Source organism: Macrotis lagotis, chromosome 1 (assembly GCF_037893015.1).
Source record: "Macrotis lagotis isolate mMagLag1 chromosome 1, bilby.v1.9.chrom.fasta, whole genome shotgun sequence".
NCBI classification, from domain to species: Eukaryota; Metazoa; Chordata; class Mammalia; order Peramelemorphia; family Peramelidae; genus Macrotis; species Macrotis lagotis.
In genome coordinates, this window is record NC_133658.1 from 608,521,172 (window position 1) to 608,540,245 (window position 19,074).

At 39.3% G+C, this 19,074-nt stretch overlaps 1 pseudogene; it reads right to left on the minus strand.

Moving 5' to 3' along the window:
* Window positions 1–13,865: 13,865 nt before the first annotated feature.
* Window positions 13,866–15,736, minus strand: LOC141521891 (WD repeat-containing protein 1 pseudogene; annotated as a pseudogene).
* Window positions 15,737–19,074: the final 3,338 nt, after the last annotated feature.

Consider the following 19,074-nt stretch of genomic DNA (forward strand, 5'->3'; position numbering starts at 1 on the left):
TAGAGTAGATGGGTGATAATCTTAGAGGAGAAAGGCATTTAAAATTTTAGAAATTTCTTGGGTATGTAATGCTCAAGTTACTTGTCACATAGATAATAAGTATTAGTTTAAACCTAAACTTTCCTGCTCCCAAGGCCAACTCGCTATCCACTCTACCTGCCATCTAAAATTACTAAATCTTCCATATTTAATGATAAATACATTAGAAGGTTACAAAATACTATGTGAAATCTCATGGAAAAGGTCACCTACTTTGGAAAGACTACATGAAAAAAAGTAGAAGAGTTGGGTCTGGAAGGATTGGTAGAATTCAACTAAGTGTGCAGGAGATAGAAAGATTTTATAGACCAGAAAAACAATGGTGTACTGGTGGTAACCAGCATGGTAGAAAGGAGTATCGACTAGCAAGTAGAGAGAGGGACCAGAACGGAGCTGGTAATTGGTATTGGAGAGTAGCAGAAGGAGACATGGTTGTTGGCAACACATCATGGCTTTCCTTTGTCCCTCCTGAGGAGAACCCTTTACCTCAGTAATTCCATATGGTCCACCGGGCCACTTAGAGCAGCTGCCTGTCTTGGCTGCTGAGTACTGGTTTGAGGATGGTTCAAATTACTCTCTGATGTTCTAGGGCCAAACCATGTCCCTGGCTTGTGTCCCAGGCTTCCCCAGGCCTTGGCTTCAAGACACCTTGTCCTCTCCTCAGAAGAGTTGGCCTTTGAGCAAACTGGACTGAAAGATTAAGTTTGCCTTCTCTGCTTCTGAAGGTTATTTATTAGTAGTTATATGAGGATCTGTTGAAAGAAATGAGAATATTAAGCCTAAAAAAAGACTTGGGTGAGACAAACTACCTGTCTTCAAATATTTAAAGGGATATCATGTAGGAGTTGACTCATTCTCACTAATGAATGTCTAGACTAATAATGAACCTAGAATGACTAATTCTTATTCTGAAAGAAAATATTATGGGAGGTAGATTTTTGGTTCATTATAAGAAAGATCTTTTCAACAATTTGAGTTGTCTGTGAATGGAATGTAGATAATGAGTTCCTCATTTCTGGAAGTGTTCAAGTTAAGTCAATGAATATTAACCAGAAATAATATAGAGAGGATTTGTGCTTCACATAGGGGTTAGATGACTAAACTTAGAATGATAGAGGCTGGGAAACACAGAACTCAGGGCTGACTGGTGGAGTCAGTGAAATTGAGCAGCAAAGGAACATGATAGGTTTTCCAAATCATCAGTGCAAAAGTGGGATCTATAAAGGTCAACTATCCTATTTCTTTGTAACCTTCTTTGGGATTTGTTCACAACACTGACTACCTTATATTACTCAATATTGGTGTATGTTTTCTATCTTTGATTAAACTGCCACTCAATCAACACTTATGGAGTGTAAGTGTAAGACTGAGGGCTAGCCCTATGAGAGATAAGATAATGTATGATATACTCTTTGCTATTAAAGTAATTTATACTACATATAGTTCAGAGGTCTTTAATCTGAAGTCTGTGAACTTTTCCAAAAATATTTTGATTACTATTTCAATAAAAGTGGTTTCCTTTGTAAATCTTTGTATTTTACTTGGTGCATTTAAAAACATCATTTTGAGAAGGAGCCTGGGAACTTCACCAGACTGCTGGAGGGGTCCATGACACATACAAAAAGAAAGGAACTTTTGCTTTAATTGGAGATAGAGACAAATTATATATATTATATATATGCATATATATAATCTATACATATATATATATTTATGGAAAAACGACCCCTACAAGGCAGAATGTATATGCTAAGTGCCAGAGATGTGCTGTAGGAATAGAGATAGGATATATCACTGGATGCTGGAGCAATCATCTAAGTCTTCACAGAAGATAGAGGAGTCTATGAAGGATGAATGGAATTGAGAAAAGGGATTGAGAATGACCTTCCAAACTGTTGAAATCATATGAATAGAAAAAAATGGGAAAATTCCCAAAGAACTTTTGGAGGATGATGGCTAACCTAGCCTAGTTGGCATAGAGGGTTCGAGATAGGTAGATAGCAGGTAGGGATAATACTGAAAAGGTCAGCCAGGGTGGAGAAGGCTGTATGGTCAACTTCAGGAATTGGAACTTGTCTTGTATCCTGCAATAGAGATCAAGAGATGATGCTTGAATAGGGGATAGCATGATTAAAAAAGATTTGGGAGTGGAAACAAAAGGGGCCACTGGTATTGAAATGCCCAACATATGATTAAAACAATTTCCATTGGAAAAGAATAAGAAAGGTAAATAAGGTTGTTTAGCTCTTGATCATGATAGATTTTGTATCTTTTTAAAAATAATCTATTTTCCTTATATGCAAATAATATGCTCTCTTTTAGGTGCGTATAATGAAAGCAAAGAATTTTCTTTTAAAAATTTTTTTATTTTTTAATGACATGTAAAATAGTTTCAATATTCACTTTTTTGTAAGATTTTGAGTTTCACATTTTTCTACCATCCTCCTTTCCCTTTTCCTCCCCCTGACAGCAAGTAATTTCATAAAGGTTATACATGTACAGTCATGTTAAACATTTCCATATTAGTTGTATTTTGAAAAAGAGAGTCAGAACAAAAGGGGGAAAAAAAAAGCATGGGAAAGAAAAAGCAAAAAAAGCAATTTTTAAAAGGGAGAATAATGTGCTTTGTCTACATTCAGACTCTATACTTTCTTCTCTGGATGTGGATAGTATTTTCCATCACAGGTCTTTAGAATTGTCTTTGAAGGAAGGAGACAGGGTTGTTGGCAAGAAGAGTTAAATTTATTATAGTTGATCTTCACACAATGTTGCTGTTAATGTATACAATGTTCTCTTGCTTTTTCCCACTTCACTCAGCATCAGTTCATGTAGGTCTTTTCAGTTTTTTCCTGAAATCTACCTGTTCAGGATTTCTTATAGAACAATAGTATTCTATCACATTGTTGAGTCATTCCTCACTTGATGGGCATCTTTTCGATTTCCAGTTCTGAAGCAAAGAATTTTCAGCAATGTACAACAACCTTACTATCTCACAGTTAACTGAAAGAAATGGAGAATATGGGATCTCATTGTCTTTATTACTTGTTGATTACACAATATTGCTCTTTTACACTCCCATCTCTATTTTAAAACATTCCAAGATTCTTTGGAAGATGAAACAACAAAATAGGAATAATTTTTTTTTCAAAGATCTTTTGGTAATAAACCAGGCAAGGCAAAAAACATGGGGATGTATGTTGTCCACAAGTATTTGTCATTGTGATGGAGATAAAGTCTTGAATCTAGATTAAAGAGGAATTCCCAATGGATAGTGAGGTTCTTCATGGAAGATATGGTACTGATTGCATTAAGCCAGGGTCTTCACATAGGAAAGACCAAAGGGTTGAAGAAGATCTATTATTCAGATTTCAACATACATTTGAATGAATAACTTGTACAGTTTGTATGATGATTACCTTATGTGTATCTGAGATAGATAATAAAGATAGAAAATGAGTTGAACCCAATAATGGAAAGGAAGAGGAAAGTTTTATTCCTTTTGAGAAATTGCAAAGTATTTTTATACTGACTCCAAGTTTCTCATAACAGCACAGGTCCATCTTCAATACAGTCATTTTTTCCTTTTGACAAGACTTGGAATTCCAAACCTCTGAAGAATTAAAGATACACAAAGAGGTCACTGGAAAGGTTCATGTTAAGTGTGAGTAGACTGCAGGATACAAAATAACAAGGAATTTCAAAAGAGGGAAAAGAATAAAGGTTTTCACCAGAAAATTATATGATGGAAATAGAAGATAGAAAAGTCACATGGAGAGACCAATGGCTGATAGATAATCAGCCAGGGTATCCTTGAGATATCACAAGTGAGGAAGGACTTCAGTATATTAGATAGATCCCCTGAGATGAACTTTGGAAAGAAAATGAATGCGTCACACAGGATGAATGAACAGTTGGAAGAGACTTAATTGAGGAGTTACCAGATTCTGGTAGTAACGACACCCTAGCCCCTCCTCCCAAACAACTTAAGCTATTTTTTTCTTAATAGGATAAAGGATGTGTGTGTGTGTGTGTGTGTGTGTGTGTGTGTGTGTGTGTGTAGAAAATGAGGCTGGTGACTTAGCACAGATCTCTTCACTCAAATCCATTTCATGTGCTTGTCATGACATCACCTTCCTGATATCATGGTTTTCTTCAAGAATGAAGAACAACAACAACAACAACAACTGCTTGCTAAAAGCAAGGAAAGTTGTGGCATTCTCTGATGCTCAGCTAGTGGATCATATAGACACTTTAGACAAAGGGAACTTTTCTCTGGTTGATCCACTGTGTCAGTGCCTAACCTTGGTGAATCTCCTTCTCCTGTTGTTAGTTAGGGGTAAGTAATTCTGCTTTGGAGGCAGCTAGGTAGTTCAAGGATAGAATACCAGAACTAGAATTGGGAAGATCTGAATTCAAATTCAATCTCAGATATTTACTAGTATCATTCATTTGATTGTAAGCTCCTATACGATGATGAGGAACTTTTTTGCCTTTTTTTTGGAAAGACTCGCACTTAGCACGGAGCTTATCATATAGGAAGTACTTAATAATTATTTATTGATGGATTATTGATTGATCTTAGGCAAGTCATAACTTCTGTTTGCCTCTGTTTTCTCATCTGTAAAATTGGGATAATAATGATTGTTGTGAAGAACAATTCAGATTAGAATTTTAAAACACTTAGCACAGTGCTTATAGTGTGCTACAAAATAATAACAATAACAATTATTATTATTCACAATCAAATCACCAATGAATATCTCATTTTTTTCTAATATTGAACCTAATCTACTAGGAGACTGTTCTAAGTCTCCTTAGAACACTTCCCCATTTGAGTCTAATGGAAAGACTGCCTAATTGATGCAGCCCTGACCACCCAAACAAAGACTCTTTGGGTTCTGAGGAGTGTTGCTTCTATAGGTGAGGGCCCATCAGCTACCATTCTACTTATCTGTATTTTGCTCCCAGAAGACTAGTTAAAGGGAAAAAAGGGAAATTCTTGAATGGGGGGGGGGGGGCAGAGGGAAATGAATGCTTGTTGTTCAGTTATGCCTTACTCTTTGTAAGCCCATTTGGAGGTTTCTTGGTAGATAGTGAAGTAGTTTGCCATTTTCTTCATTCTCTCTTTTTACTGATGAGGAAACTGAGGCAAATTGGGTTAAATGACTTGTCCAGGGTCACATAGCTAGTAAATGTCTTTGAATTCAGGAAGATGATTTCTTCCTAACTTCAGGTTTGCCATTCTATCCTAAACTACCTACCACCTGCCTGAAATGAGTGATATACTGTAATAATATGTAATTACCAGATGACCCCCTTTTCTAAAAATATCTCCTGCATATTTTCCATTATCGAAGGAAAAGAACACGAACTTCATGCTCAGAGGACCTAGGTTCAAATCCTAATTCTGCTGTTACCATCCATGTGTCCTTGTGTAAATCACTTCACTGCCATGGGTCTCAGTTGGAGTAAATGATTTATGAGCTCTCTAACAGCTTTAGAGTGATGATCTCTCTTTAAAAAAGTAAGTGAAGGGGGTGCTAACCTAATTAGCTTCAACTAGTTTTAATCTGCAGAAATATCTGGGCAGCTAGATAGTCCAATTGGGACCTGGAGTCAGGAAGACTCATCTTCCTGCTTTCAAATTTGGTCTCAGACACTTACTAGCTGTGTGACTCTGGGAAAGTCACTTAGTTTTGTCTGTCTCAGTTTCTTCATCAGTAAAATGAGATGAGTAAGGAAATAGCAAATCCCTCCAAGTATCTTTGTCAAGAAAACCTTGAGAGGCCATGAAGAGTCAAAAATGATTGAATAACAGGGCATTGTGGCTTGGCTGTCACTGAGCCCAGAGATATGGGCCCTTTGCCTGTCTAGGACTGCAATGAGGCTTGGATGGGGTTAGTCTGGGACAGAAGCACAAGCTCCAGATCCTCTTGGGGTGCAAAGTCTGAATTACACACCTGCTGGTTTCTGGTGGAATGTGGTTTGCAACCAGGCAATCTCAGTTCCAACCTTCTGCCTTTTCTTTCTTCCTTTTCTTCCTCTATCAGTGAGAAAATCTGCATTACAAATTGTAAACTTAGCAGTACAACTTTGGGGAAGTTTCCAAGTCAGTCAGATGATTTCAGTGAATTACAAAGGTGGGAAGATGGCCAATTTTGGTGTGGTGAGCTTCAGGGCAAAATGTTTTTAGATGGGGAGGATTAGTAACTGGGGGCAGGGATGAGACTGAGTGAATATGGAGGTGGCCTGAGACTGGGGGTAGGAGAGGAGGCAGCAACCTTCTCATGTATCTTCAGGGACACTAGAAAAGTCTACTGGGAAGTAGACAAAAAAAAAGAAAGAAAATCTCTCATACCAGCCTATTGCATGATACACAATGTCTCCTGAAAACTTTCCTGTCATTGTTTCTAGGATAAAATCCAAACCTCTTTCCCCAGCATTCAAGGCTTTCATAATATGACTCCAACCAATTTACTCTCTCCCTGAAAAGAGCAGGGTCAGTCCTGGCTCTGTACTTTTGAGCATCAACTTCCCCTGACCTGGAAGAGCCTTTCTTCTAGGACTAGTTGAAGCTCTAACTCTTCCATGAAGTATTTCCTGACTACTTTTGTGTTTCTCTCCATTCTTTGAGCCCCTGCAATACCCATTGCTGATCCATTAACCAAAAGAGTGAACATGTTTTAAGCACCTACTATATACAGGTGACTCTGGAGGGGAAAGTGAGTCTGGTGACACACAACCCTCCTTCACTTAAATCCAATTCATGTGCTTGTCTTGGCAGCACTATGTGACACTATGTCACAAAGAGTTAGCTACTACCTAAAAACTAAACAAGAAGGTACTAAGTTAGGTACTAGAGATTCAACGTCAAAAAATGAAATAGTCTCTGCCTTGAAGGAGCTTATATTTTATTAAGGATATTGGTTCTTGTCCCCTGGGGTATTTAGGTGGTCCTGACCTGGGCTTGGAGTCAGGGCCAAAGTCTAGTCATCGGATTCATCTCTGGCCACTGGACCCAGGTAGCTCTGGAGGAGAAAGTGAGGCTTGTGACTTAGCATAGCTCCCCCTCACTCAAATCTAATCCATGTGCTTGTCATGGCATCACATCCCTGATGTCATGGTCTTCTTCAAGTTTGAAATAAAAGCAACAACAAAAACCTCAGGAATCAGGAAGACCCAAATTCAAATCCAGGGGTACTTAATAGCTCTTATGACTGGGCAAGTCACTTAACTTCCATCTGCCTCAGATTACTCAACTGTAAAATGGGGATAATAACAATACCTACCTCACAGGGTTATTGTGAGGATCAAATAAAGAAAATTTTAGAAAACCCTTAGCAAAAGCCTGGCACATAGTAGGAGATATATTAAAAACTTCATCTTTTCCTCACAATCTGGCCTTTCATCACTACTTAGCTGAAACTACTCCCTAAGGAAACCAATTTTCTCTTTATTATTTAATCCAAAGGTCTTTTCTTAGTCTTCAAGCTTCTCTATCTCTCTTTCCGGTTTGATAACCACTCCCTCTTTCTGGCTCCTTTCCCATCTCCTTCAGTTTTTGTGACATTGTTCTTTCCTGGTTCTCCTTTGAGACTGAGGGATTCTTCTCAATCTCCTTTGCAAGATCATCAATCATGCCCCTCCCTCTAGGAGTGCATGTACTCTAGGATCTCCTGCCCTTTTCTCCCCCTTCTCTTCTCATCTTTCCTCTCCTCTTCCCTGACCCTCTCCTCTTTCCAGTTTTTCCTAAAGTAAATTCTTCTCAACTTCCCTCTTTCTCTCAAGAGCAGCACATATTACCATTCTTACCTAGGGTAGCCATTTCAGTTCTTCATTCTTATCCTCCCATAATTTGCTCCATTACCAAGGCTTGTTGGTTCTACTTTATCACTATCTCTCACATTTGATTTCCATGCAAACTAAAATGATGCTAGTTTAGTTTTCCATCAAGTCTTCCCTTCATAATAATAATAACAATAGCCCACATTTACATAGTGCCTACTATGTATAAGATACTGGATTAAACACTTTATGAATATTATCTTATTTTGTGTTTACAACAAACCTGGATTTCACTCAGCTCTTCCTGATGCCAAGTCTACCTTATTGTAATTAAAAAAACCTCCTAATTGTCATCCTTATTTCCTTTCTCTCTCTTCTTCAATCCATCCTTCCACATAGCTAATAAAATGATATGCTGAAAACACAAATGTGACTATATTATGATCCTGCTCAAGAAGCTTCCATAGTTCTCTATTGTCTCTAGAATATAAATTCCTCTTTTTGGCACTAAAAGAACTTTAGAACTTTTCTCATCTACTTTTCCCAGCTGATTGCATATTATTCCCCATTCTGTGTTCTAGTCATGGCTGTTTACTTGCATTCCCCGCACATAACATGTATCTTTATATGAGTTGACCCCAATTCCTGCAATACTTTTCCTCCTCATCTCTGCCTCTTGGAAGCTTTCAAGACTTAGTTCAGGTGCTACCTCTTATATACAGCCAGAATTCCACCTCCCACTACTCAAATCACCTTGCAGATATTTTGTTATATCTTGCATTTGATTATTTATGAATGTAGTATCTCACCCTTTCCAAGAATGTCAATTATTTGGGGGCAGAATTTCTTGCTTTTTTGTGTCCACAGTACAGGGCATGTTGCCCGATGCATGTGAACATGCTTATCACTTAGCAGAGGCTTGTGGATGATTCCTTGGCTCTCTATGATAAATCATTTGACACAACCTATATATGGTGGCATGTATTTATTATTATTCTTTCCTTTATTTTTGTCTTGTCTCCTCAGATAAGAGTGTAAATTGATGGAGGGTAGCTACCATATTTAAATCTCTTTTATCATTAGCACAGTGATTCTGTTGGTATTGAGGATCCCCAGAATTCCACCACTGTAGACTCATTTCTTTGGGGTATTTTCCCCCTGTGGTCTTTTTTAAAAGATGAAAATAGTTTTGGAATAATAACCCATTGGGTCACTAACCTCAGCTATGAAGGAGTTTGTCAGCAGATTTCTTTCCTGAAAATTAGAATGAAAGTTAGAGCCATTTGTTGTTGTTGAGTTGTTTTCAGTTGTGTTTGACTCTTTTTGACCCTTTTCTGGGGTTCTCTTGACATAGATATGGTTTGCTATTTTCTTCTCCACTCATTTTATAGATGAAGAACTAAGGTAAACAAGATTAAGTGACTTTCCCAGAGTCACACAGCTGGTAAGTATGAGAGACCAGATTTGAACTCAGAAAGATGAGTCTTTCTGACTCAAGACCCAGCACTCTTATATATAGCTGCCTGTAAATCATAGACTATCACAATTGGGAGCAATACAAATAGTAGAATCTAGATGTATCCCTTAGTGGGAAAAGTCCCCTCCTGACATAAAGGATCACTTTGGAGAATTCTCATTCTTTGGTTTGTAGTTCACTCAGGTAGAAGCTGGGAACTTAAAATACTTTCCCAGGAAGCTAGATAGTATAGTGGATAGGGTACCTTCTCTGAGTCAGGAGGACTTGAGTTCAAATTTGACCTCTGACACTTAAGACTTACTTGGCTGTGTGACCTTGGGCAAGTCACTTACCTCCATTATTTTGCAAAAATAAAAAAATACTTTCTCACAAGGATAACCAACAGCTCACCTTTAAAGGAACTGAGCTCATAAAGTCTCAAAACATAGAACAGTTTAATTTACACAATTTAGACTGGTACTTAAGTCCACAGAAAGTTAAGCAATCAATTCTTTTAATGAAACACTCTCCCTTTAAAGTACCCCTTTTTTATAGTTTGCTAGCCTATTTCTTTTTTTTTAATGTTACATTTAAAAAAAATTTCTGCTAATTACATGCAAGAGCAGTTTTCAACATCTAATTCAAAGCTTATAAGACCAACATTTTTTCCCATCTTCTTTTCCCTCCTCTCTCCCCATGGCAGTGAACAGTCTGGAAAAAAGTTGTACATGGACAATTGTGTTAAATATGTTTCCATAGTAGTCATTTCAATCTATTTCTTGACTTTTAACTTTATGTTAAAGTTGAATTCTGCTCCCAGGAGGAGGAGGAGGCACTGTTACAAACATCAGATTTTTTTCATGCTACTTTTTTTCAGAGATAGTTCTTGGAATCTATAAAGTTTTCAATTCTTCTAAGGTGATAATGATCTAAAGAGAGATATGGTCACTGCCCTCCTAGTCTGTATTTTGGTCTATGAGAAACCACAGGTTTTCTTTCCCACCTTGGAAAAGTGACCAGGGTCTCCACTTCCCTGTGACTGTATGCTCTAGTGTTGTGGTGCTAGTGTTCCTCCTTACTCTGGGATTGCACCCCAGAAACATGCATGGGTTATACAACAATGCACTGCACCCAATGCCAGCAACAGGTAGCCTATAATCACCTTCTGATACATTTTCTGACCTTTTACTGTCTGACCCTTTACTGAAACCTTTGCTGCCAATTCAGTCACCCCAAGACCGGCTGCTAGATTCTGCTCCATTCTTACCCAGTGAGACAGATCTTCCTTCCAAGTAGTCTTGGGTTAGAAAGCAGTTTCACCCCTGCCTGTTGTTGGTTCTGTTGCTCCAGAATTCTTTATAAAGAATTATTTTAAAGTTATTTGGGAGAACTCAGACAAGTCCCTGCTTTTACTTTCCAACTTGGCTCTACCCCAATTCAATTCCAGTCATTGAGCATCTCTGATCAGGGTAGTGGTAGAGGGGCAAAGGAAAGGGATTGAAACCTCTGATGTGCCTCTTTCAATTCAGCTCAGTTCAAATGTCTATTGAATGACTGAACTGTGGGGAACACAGGAAAAGTTCATGATGCAGTCAATGCTCCTGAGGAATTTTTGATTCTGTTGGAAGACAAAAATATGTCACAGGAAACTGGTGCAGAGTAACAGAAGAAAGTGTAATGGCCTAAACACAATCATATCAAATGCCAATAAATTTGGTGTATACAATAAGCTCCATGGATAGTTAGGGAAGAGAGAGAGAAATTATTATTATTATTATTGTTATTATTATGAGTCGGCAGGAAACCTTTATTGGAAGGGGGGGGTGTCAATGAACGTGGTACAGAAAGATAGGTAATATCAACAATTATTACTCTTTATGGGACTTCAGAGTTTCCCAGGTATTTTTCTCATAATGATACCATGTATAATAATAACTATCCTCATTTTATAGGTAAGAAAGTCATAGTTCACGAGTTGTGATATGACCAGAGTCTTGATTTGTTAATGGCAGAGATGGAATTCAAACAAAGGTCTCCTTTTTCCATTATCCCAAATTTAGGGGGATGGATATAAAATATAAGAACACAGGTTGGATTAATACAGTCTTGATGAGGCAGTAGCCTATTCTCTGTTTCTGTTTCCTTTTCTGTTGAACAGGATGTGGGGAAGGGGAAATAATATTTATGATTCATCATGGCTGCTCCCCTTCTTTTCCACCTTCCCCTTGACCTTCTCCTCACCTCCTTTGGTGTCATGACACTGAAGGGAGATATTGTCAGTAAAACAGTTTGAGTTTCTTGGACCAGAGTCTTTATAATCACTCCAAGCCACAGAAGCAGAGCTGCCTGCTCTAAATGACAAATTTTGATGGGACATCAAAATGATGCGTGGCTCACTGCCGCCATGAGATTAGGTAGAGTACCTGCATTTGTTCAGGTGTATTGGCTCAGTCATTGGAGAGGAAGGTGGGATAGAGGTGGGAGAGAGGTTAAAATACAATAATATTGCCTTCTCCCCAGTTCTGGTGAAAAGGGAACAAAGCATACTATTAATAACATAATTATATGTTATGATGATATGATTTGAATGCTTTTTTATTATTTAATTTATATTATATATTATATATTAATTTATATTATTATATATTATAATATACTAGACAGCTAGGTGGCACAATGGATAGAGTGCTAAGCCTGGAGTCAGGAAGATTCCTCTTCCAGAGTTCAAATCTGATCTCAGAGACTTCCTAGTTGTTCGATCCTGGGCAAGTCACTTAATCCTGTTTGCCTTAGTTTCTTTATTTGAGAAATGAGTTGGAGAAGGAGATGGCAAACCATCCCAGTTTCTTTGCCAAGAAAATCCTTAATGGAATAAAAAAAAAAGTTAGACATGACTGAAATGACTAAAAAAACCCCAACAAAATTATAATTTATTATAGTTATTATTTATATTTATTAAAATTTATTTACACAGAATCTGTTCAATTCAAAAGATTATAAATCTAGAGCTAAAAAGGGCCCTCTGAAATTAGCTAGTCAAACCAGTAGCAAGTTCCAGGGGTAAGATTTGAATTTCCTCTAAATTCAAACCAATGTGCTTCCCACTTTACCACATCACTTTTCCTAGAAGCTGACATCTAGAGAAGTAGTGACTTGTTAAGTGTCATCCAATGAATTAATGGAAATAACATTAGACTCCTAACTCCCAAGATGGAAGAAGGACAAAAAGGCTGATCATCAGAGGCCTTCTCCTCTACCCTTACTTGTTCCACTCTCAAGTCCCTTGTCTATTCCATATGTATCTTATATATGCACATTTATTTGCACGTGGCCTTTTTCTCCATTAGTAGATAAGGTTCTTGAGTGAAGAAGTTATTTTTGTGATTCTTACCTTTTTTTTTTGTATCCCCCAAGTCCTTAGAACAATGCCTAGTGCTTAATAAATCTTAATTAATACCTGTTGATTGATTGGTTAGATCAGAGGTGTCATATACACATCACCACCACCACCACCATTCCCAATATGACCAGAAGAAAATAAAAATGTAGTTTCAAGGTTTCTTTTTTGCAAGGCAAATGGAGTTAAGTGGCTTGCCCAAGGCCACACAGCTAGGTAATTATAAGTGTCTGGGACCGGATTTGAACCCAGGTACTCCTGACTCCAGGGCCGGTGCTTTATCCACTGCACCACCTAGCTGCACCAAAAATGTAGTTTTTTTTGATACTTTATACTTACTTTAATTTCTGCACTGAAAAGAGGGGGAAAAGGTGAAAATTACCATAGATTAGCTTACAGTGATTTCATCTTTGTGCCCTTGAAGAAAAAGGCAAAGGAAAGACATTGAAATGGGGACCAACACATCACATAGTCCAAAAGATAACAAGGTTTCTAAAAATCCAAAGATGATGCCATTATTATTAACAGTAAATCATGTTTACATCTTTAAAATGAAGCACAAAACCTGATGTGAAATACATAAAACATTTATTAACGTAAATACATTTATTTACGTATGTACCCCATCTTTGAAGGAGGAAGGAATTTTGAGGCTGAACTTAGGTGCAGGCTATCTCAGCCATAGAAAGCACCTGGCCAAGTCTGCGTCATAACAAATACTACTGAGTTAGCACAGAAATGTTTTGTTAAGTCGATGGGCAAAATATGAGGAAGACTGCTCTCCTGGAGTTAGACTGCCAGTGTGCATGTCTGTCTGGCAGCTAAAAGTACTGAGAATAAGCGCTCCCCCTTTAAAACTAGGCCTTGCTGGATTACTGTTCCTTCTGGAATGTTCAGCACAATAAAGTTTGGGTCTTTTTTTATTTACCCCAAGCTCCAGATATAATTTAAGTGCTTCTTCTTGTCTTTTTTTTAAATGTGCAAACTGTTACTGGCTAAAGCTTTCAAAATACATTAACAGATATGAACACCCTGTAAAGATAGGAGGATAATGATTAATTCTTGTCCCCCGCTCCCCTTCCTCTTCTCCCACATTTTAGGGGCACTGGAAAGTAGAGAGGGCAAGTAGGGAGGCATTATAGAAATTAAGGACATTTCCTGCTGCAGTAATTCTAAGTCCCTGATTCAGTCCTTCCAAAGAGAGGGCTTGGTGGTTGGGGGGTCCCTAGTAGGAGATTGTCTACTCTTTGACAGAGGCATCGTGGGAGGTTGTGACCAGTGTGTGTTCATCCAGCCAAGCCAAGCTGCTGACGTGATGTAACCTATGGGCATCTTGGATCTTGACTCGAGTTTCTGGGTCGCTCAGGGTCCAAACATAGACCATCATGTCCATGCCCCCTGAAGCAAAATGTTCATTGTCTGGCGACCAGGCGATGCAGACAATTTTTGCATGATGTCCATAAAATACATTGTTCTCCGAGTAACCGTCAGCTACACTGAAGACTGTGACCACTTTACTGGCATCACAGACAGCTAGGAAAGCACCGCCGTGGGAGTAGGCCAGGTCTGTCACCGGCCCCTTAGCCTCGAGAAGCTTATCTTCATGTTTCAGTGTAGTTCCCTGGAGTGAGTATAGGCGGACATTCCCATCTGCTCCGCCCACGGCCGCAGTGCTTCCTGAGGGGTGCACAGCTACCACTTCTGGTTCATAGCCGGGATCATCAATAGTGAAGCATTTCTTCTGATCCTTCATTAAGACAATCTGTCCAATACATACAACTACTGCATAGCCTCCAGGCCCAACAGCTACACATTTTGGTTGAAAATCCAGCTTTACTACACTCTGTCCACTGTAGTCCCTCTGGATAAGATTGGTATAGCGCACAGTATCATCTATGCTGCAGCTTACAAGCTGATCGGCCTCATCCACAGTCATCCTGGATACCTGATTGGTGTGTCCTTTCCCAGCAAAGGAATCATTCTCCCCAGTCTCAGAATCCCAGTAATTAATGTGTCCATCATGGCTCCCAGAATAGATGTATGATTTACCACTGTTTTTATGAACCGTCAAGCACTGGATTGATTTACTGTGGCCCTTGATAACTTGGAGTGGTTTTCTGGGGTTGTTTTTGTCCAGGTAGTTGATATATCCAGAGAGAGAAATGCTTATTAAGTGGTCCTTCTGCCACAAGCATCCCAGCTGCTGATCCAACACGTTGGAGCCCATGTTAAATGTACTGACCAATGAGTTAGCACCAACATCCCAAATCTTAGAAGTTTTGTCTCCAGAAGCAGAAAGCAAATGGCTGCTGTCGGGGCTCCAGCTAATAGCATAAATTCCCCCATTGTGAGCCTTGCTTCCTCCTAGTGCACAAACTTTCTCTCCAGTCTTTCCATCATAGATGAAAATCTGGCCATCGGCACTTGCTGTGGCAAATCTGTTACCATCTGGAGAGAACCTAACACAGCTGACAAATCGGCCGTGGTCACAAATCGTGAACTTGAATTTGAATGGTGGTCTCTCAAAGAAGGCTGCACAGTTGTCATCACTGGCTGTTGCGAGTCGATAAGGCCTGGTTTGTTTAATATCAACACTATTGATCACTTTGTTATGTCCAGTTATCTCCCCCACAGAAGAGCCAGTATCCCAAAGGAAGACTACTCCAAACTTCTCTCTTCCTTCTCCAACAACTGCTATCCTCTTGCTATCTTCGGTCCAGGCTACATCCTTAATTTTGCCAGCAAAAGGCTGATACTCATATTTGAGCATGTGTTCCTTCTGTGTGGTATCCCAGATTCTAAGCTTCCCAGAGACATCTTCAGAGGCGATGTAGAATCCACTAGGCGCATACTTGGCCACCACAACTTGATGGGCATGTTCTGTATAAATGTCTGCAATCTCTGGATTATCGATGCTCCTCAGGATGACGCATTTTCCGTTGGTGTAGAGGAAATTGTGGCCTTTCCGGTCCCCGCCGAGGATCTCGGAGACCCCTCGCTCGACCTGCGGCAGGCTGGCGAACACCTTCTTGATCTCGTAAGGCATCTGCGCCCACTTGTTAGCGCGGCCCGAGCACAGCGCCTCGCCCGCCGCCCTGGAGCCACCAGAGTCGCGGGCCGCCGCCTCTGCCCCTGCCGCTCCCGCCCCGAGGCCGCCCGGCTCCTGCTCTCGCAGCTCTGGCAGGCGCAGGCGGCGGCCGAGCCCGCGACAACTCGGAAGCGAGCGCCAAAAAAATGTAGTTTTAATCTAATTTTAACATGTTGATACAATCATGTATTTGTTTACTAGGCATGTGTTGTTTACTAAGTCGATATACTGCCCAAGAGATACTTATGAATAATTTAGTGGCCTCCGTTTCTTTTAGAGTTTGACATTAGACTTCCAGCCAAGATGTCAGAGAAAAGATAGGCATACTGCTAAACGTCTCCTGATCTTCCCTCATTTATAATATGAAACAAACCTTTTAATAGAGTTTGACACTACTGGTTAGTTAGACACACACACACATATATATATATATATATATATATGTATATATATATATATATATATATACATATATATATATATATATATATATATATATATGGCTTTGGGAAAAGATCCCTTAGCACCCTGGTTAAAAATCTCACCTGTCACTTATTATATTCCCTCTCTGGGCAAGTTCCCTATTCTCCCTCAGTCTCAGTTTCCTCAACTGTAAAATGAAGATCTCTGAAGATCTTTTCCAGCTCTTTACTAATGATGCTATGTGAATGCATGGAGTGTGGAGTCTATAATTCTATTTGCATGGACATGTACATATATCTATTTACACTCTGCTGGTCCCTTTCACCAACAGAGAACAGACCAGCTCTATAGATCCTACCAAGTCAGAAAAGACTGAATTAAAACCGGTCATGGACTCTATGTCTCTCATTCAAGGATCAGCCCTGCCAGGTCAGAGAAATTCATTACCATAGAGCTTAACAATAGATGTGAGTTTTTGGAGTTGTAGCCATTGATGAAGAACATGTACAAGGGTATGGAGGGTTTGTAATCTGTCTTGCTAGAAAGAATACTTCTGTGATGAAATTATAAATCCTTGAAATATTGAATAAAATTTTTAAAATAAAATTTTTATTGATATCTTTTTTGTTTTTCCATTGTCTATATTTCCCCTGTATATCCCCCCCCATTTCAGATAAAGCATTATCTTGTCAATGTCTAGCTTACAGAGAATACATACCTACATACATACATACATATATATATATATGTATATGGCTGTATATGTATTGTGTATGGTAGACATACACAATACATATACACATACACAGAGAAACAGAAAGAGATAGAGACAAAGAGAGAACCAGAGAAAGAGATGGAGACAGAAAGTGAGGAAAGAGAAGAGAAGCAGACAGATCGAAAGACAGATAAAGACAGAGAGCATTTATTAAGTTCTTACAATATGCACTGTGGTTAGCTCTGGGGAAGCCAGATAGTTCTTATCTTCAGGGAGTCTCTACTCTGATGAAGACAAAACAAAAGGGGGAAGGGCTATATAGTATATGGATGACTGGGGAGATGTGGAGGCCTGGCTCTGGGTAAGATAAGGTAACAGTTCCCACTAGCAGGGAGCCCTATGTTCCAGGGACAGGGTGGGTAGAAAAGGGAAAAGATGAGGAGGATGACTAAAGCAGAGACAGCAAGTTGGAGATTGTAGGTTTGTAGATTTAGAGCTAGAAGGATCCTTAGAAGTCATCAAGTCCTAGTCCCCTCATTTTACACATTGGAAAACTGAGGCTTATAGCTAGCAAATGTCAGAGATGGGGTTTGAACCTAGATCTTCTTGACTCCAAGATCATCCATGAAGCCATGTTGATGTGTATTTTTACAGTGGAAGTGCAAGGGTACCAATAGAAATATAACTGGATATAAGGAACCAGAAATGGCCTCTAATGCCTTCTCTTCAAGTCACCAGCACTTCTATGAGTTCTCAGACATGAGGAGACTGGAATCTCCCAAGTTGCTTTGCTCTTGGCAACTTTCTTCAGGTGGGGCTGTGTTGGCTGGGGAAGATGCATGCTGGCACAGGCCCTGATCTACCCATTAACAGTTATCACTCCAAAAATGACACCAGGAATGCTGGGAGAAGAGCTCACACAGTTGGGGTAGGGTTGGGGGGTCAGGGGGGATGCAGGGGTGGGTGTTGGTTGTCTGGATCCTTTTACAATAGATCTTTGGGTAAGCCCAGGGGCCCAGGAAGAGCAGAGGAGAAGTAGCCAGACATAGGCATCCAAACAAAAAAACCAACAAGAAACCTCAAACCAAACTGCCTCATGTGGCTGCCAGGTCTCACTGCCAGAATCATCAATATTCATTGTCCTCCCCAGACAAATGTTCCTTCCCTACCTAGCAGTCATTGTGCTTGATAGGACAACAGGTGACAAGTCATATCATGTGGACAGACAGAGGTTAATAGCATATGTTCCTCAACATTGTTTTATCACAACGCTGAACAAGCCAGCATAGGAAATTCATGGGAATGAAGGTCACAGACTGGCTGGCTGACTGGAACCTGAGGCTCCTAACCATAATAGAAATAACCCTTTTCTGATACTCTGGGCAGACCTGGATTCTTGTCTAGACTCTACATTTACCTAATTCTTCAGCAAGTTCCTTTACCACCTTAATCTTTTCTCATCCTTAAAACTAGGATAATAATAGCACCTACCTCACAGATTTTTTGTGAGGATCAAATGGAAGAGTATTTTGAAAGCCTCAATATGTTGGATAAACATGAATTATTAATATTTCCTCATCAGTAGAGACAGCATAACTTGGTGGATAGACAGTAGGACTTGGTGCCAGGAAGACCAGGGTTCAAGGCCTACTTCTGACACAAGTTATAGAGAGGGCACCAACTTCCATTGCTAGAGAGATTTTCCATATCTAGAATGAAGACATCCTTCATCTGCAAAATGAGAGAATAATGTCTGACACATTTATCTCATAGGACTTTCTGAGATAATAGATATGAAGGATCTAAAGTGTGTCCTTTGACCCAGTGACACTACTACTAGCTCCATAAATCACAGATATCAAAGAGAGAAGAAAAGAACCCAAATGAGCATAAATATTTATAGCATCTCTGTTTGTGAGGGCAGAGACCTGGAAATTGATTGGGTGACCACCAACTGGGTATTATGAATATGTTTTGGTAGATTATTGGGTTGGAATACTATTGTGTTATAAGAAGTGATGAAGAGTATGGTTGCAGAGAAACCTAGGAAGACCTATATGAAGTGGTACAGAGAGAAAGGAGCTGAAAAATTTATATAGCAACAATAATGTTATAAAAAAAAACAAACAACTTTGAAAGACTTAACTTTTATCAATGAAATAACAAACTAT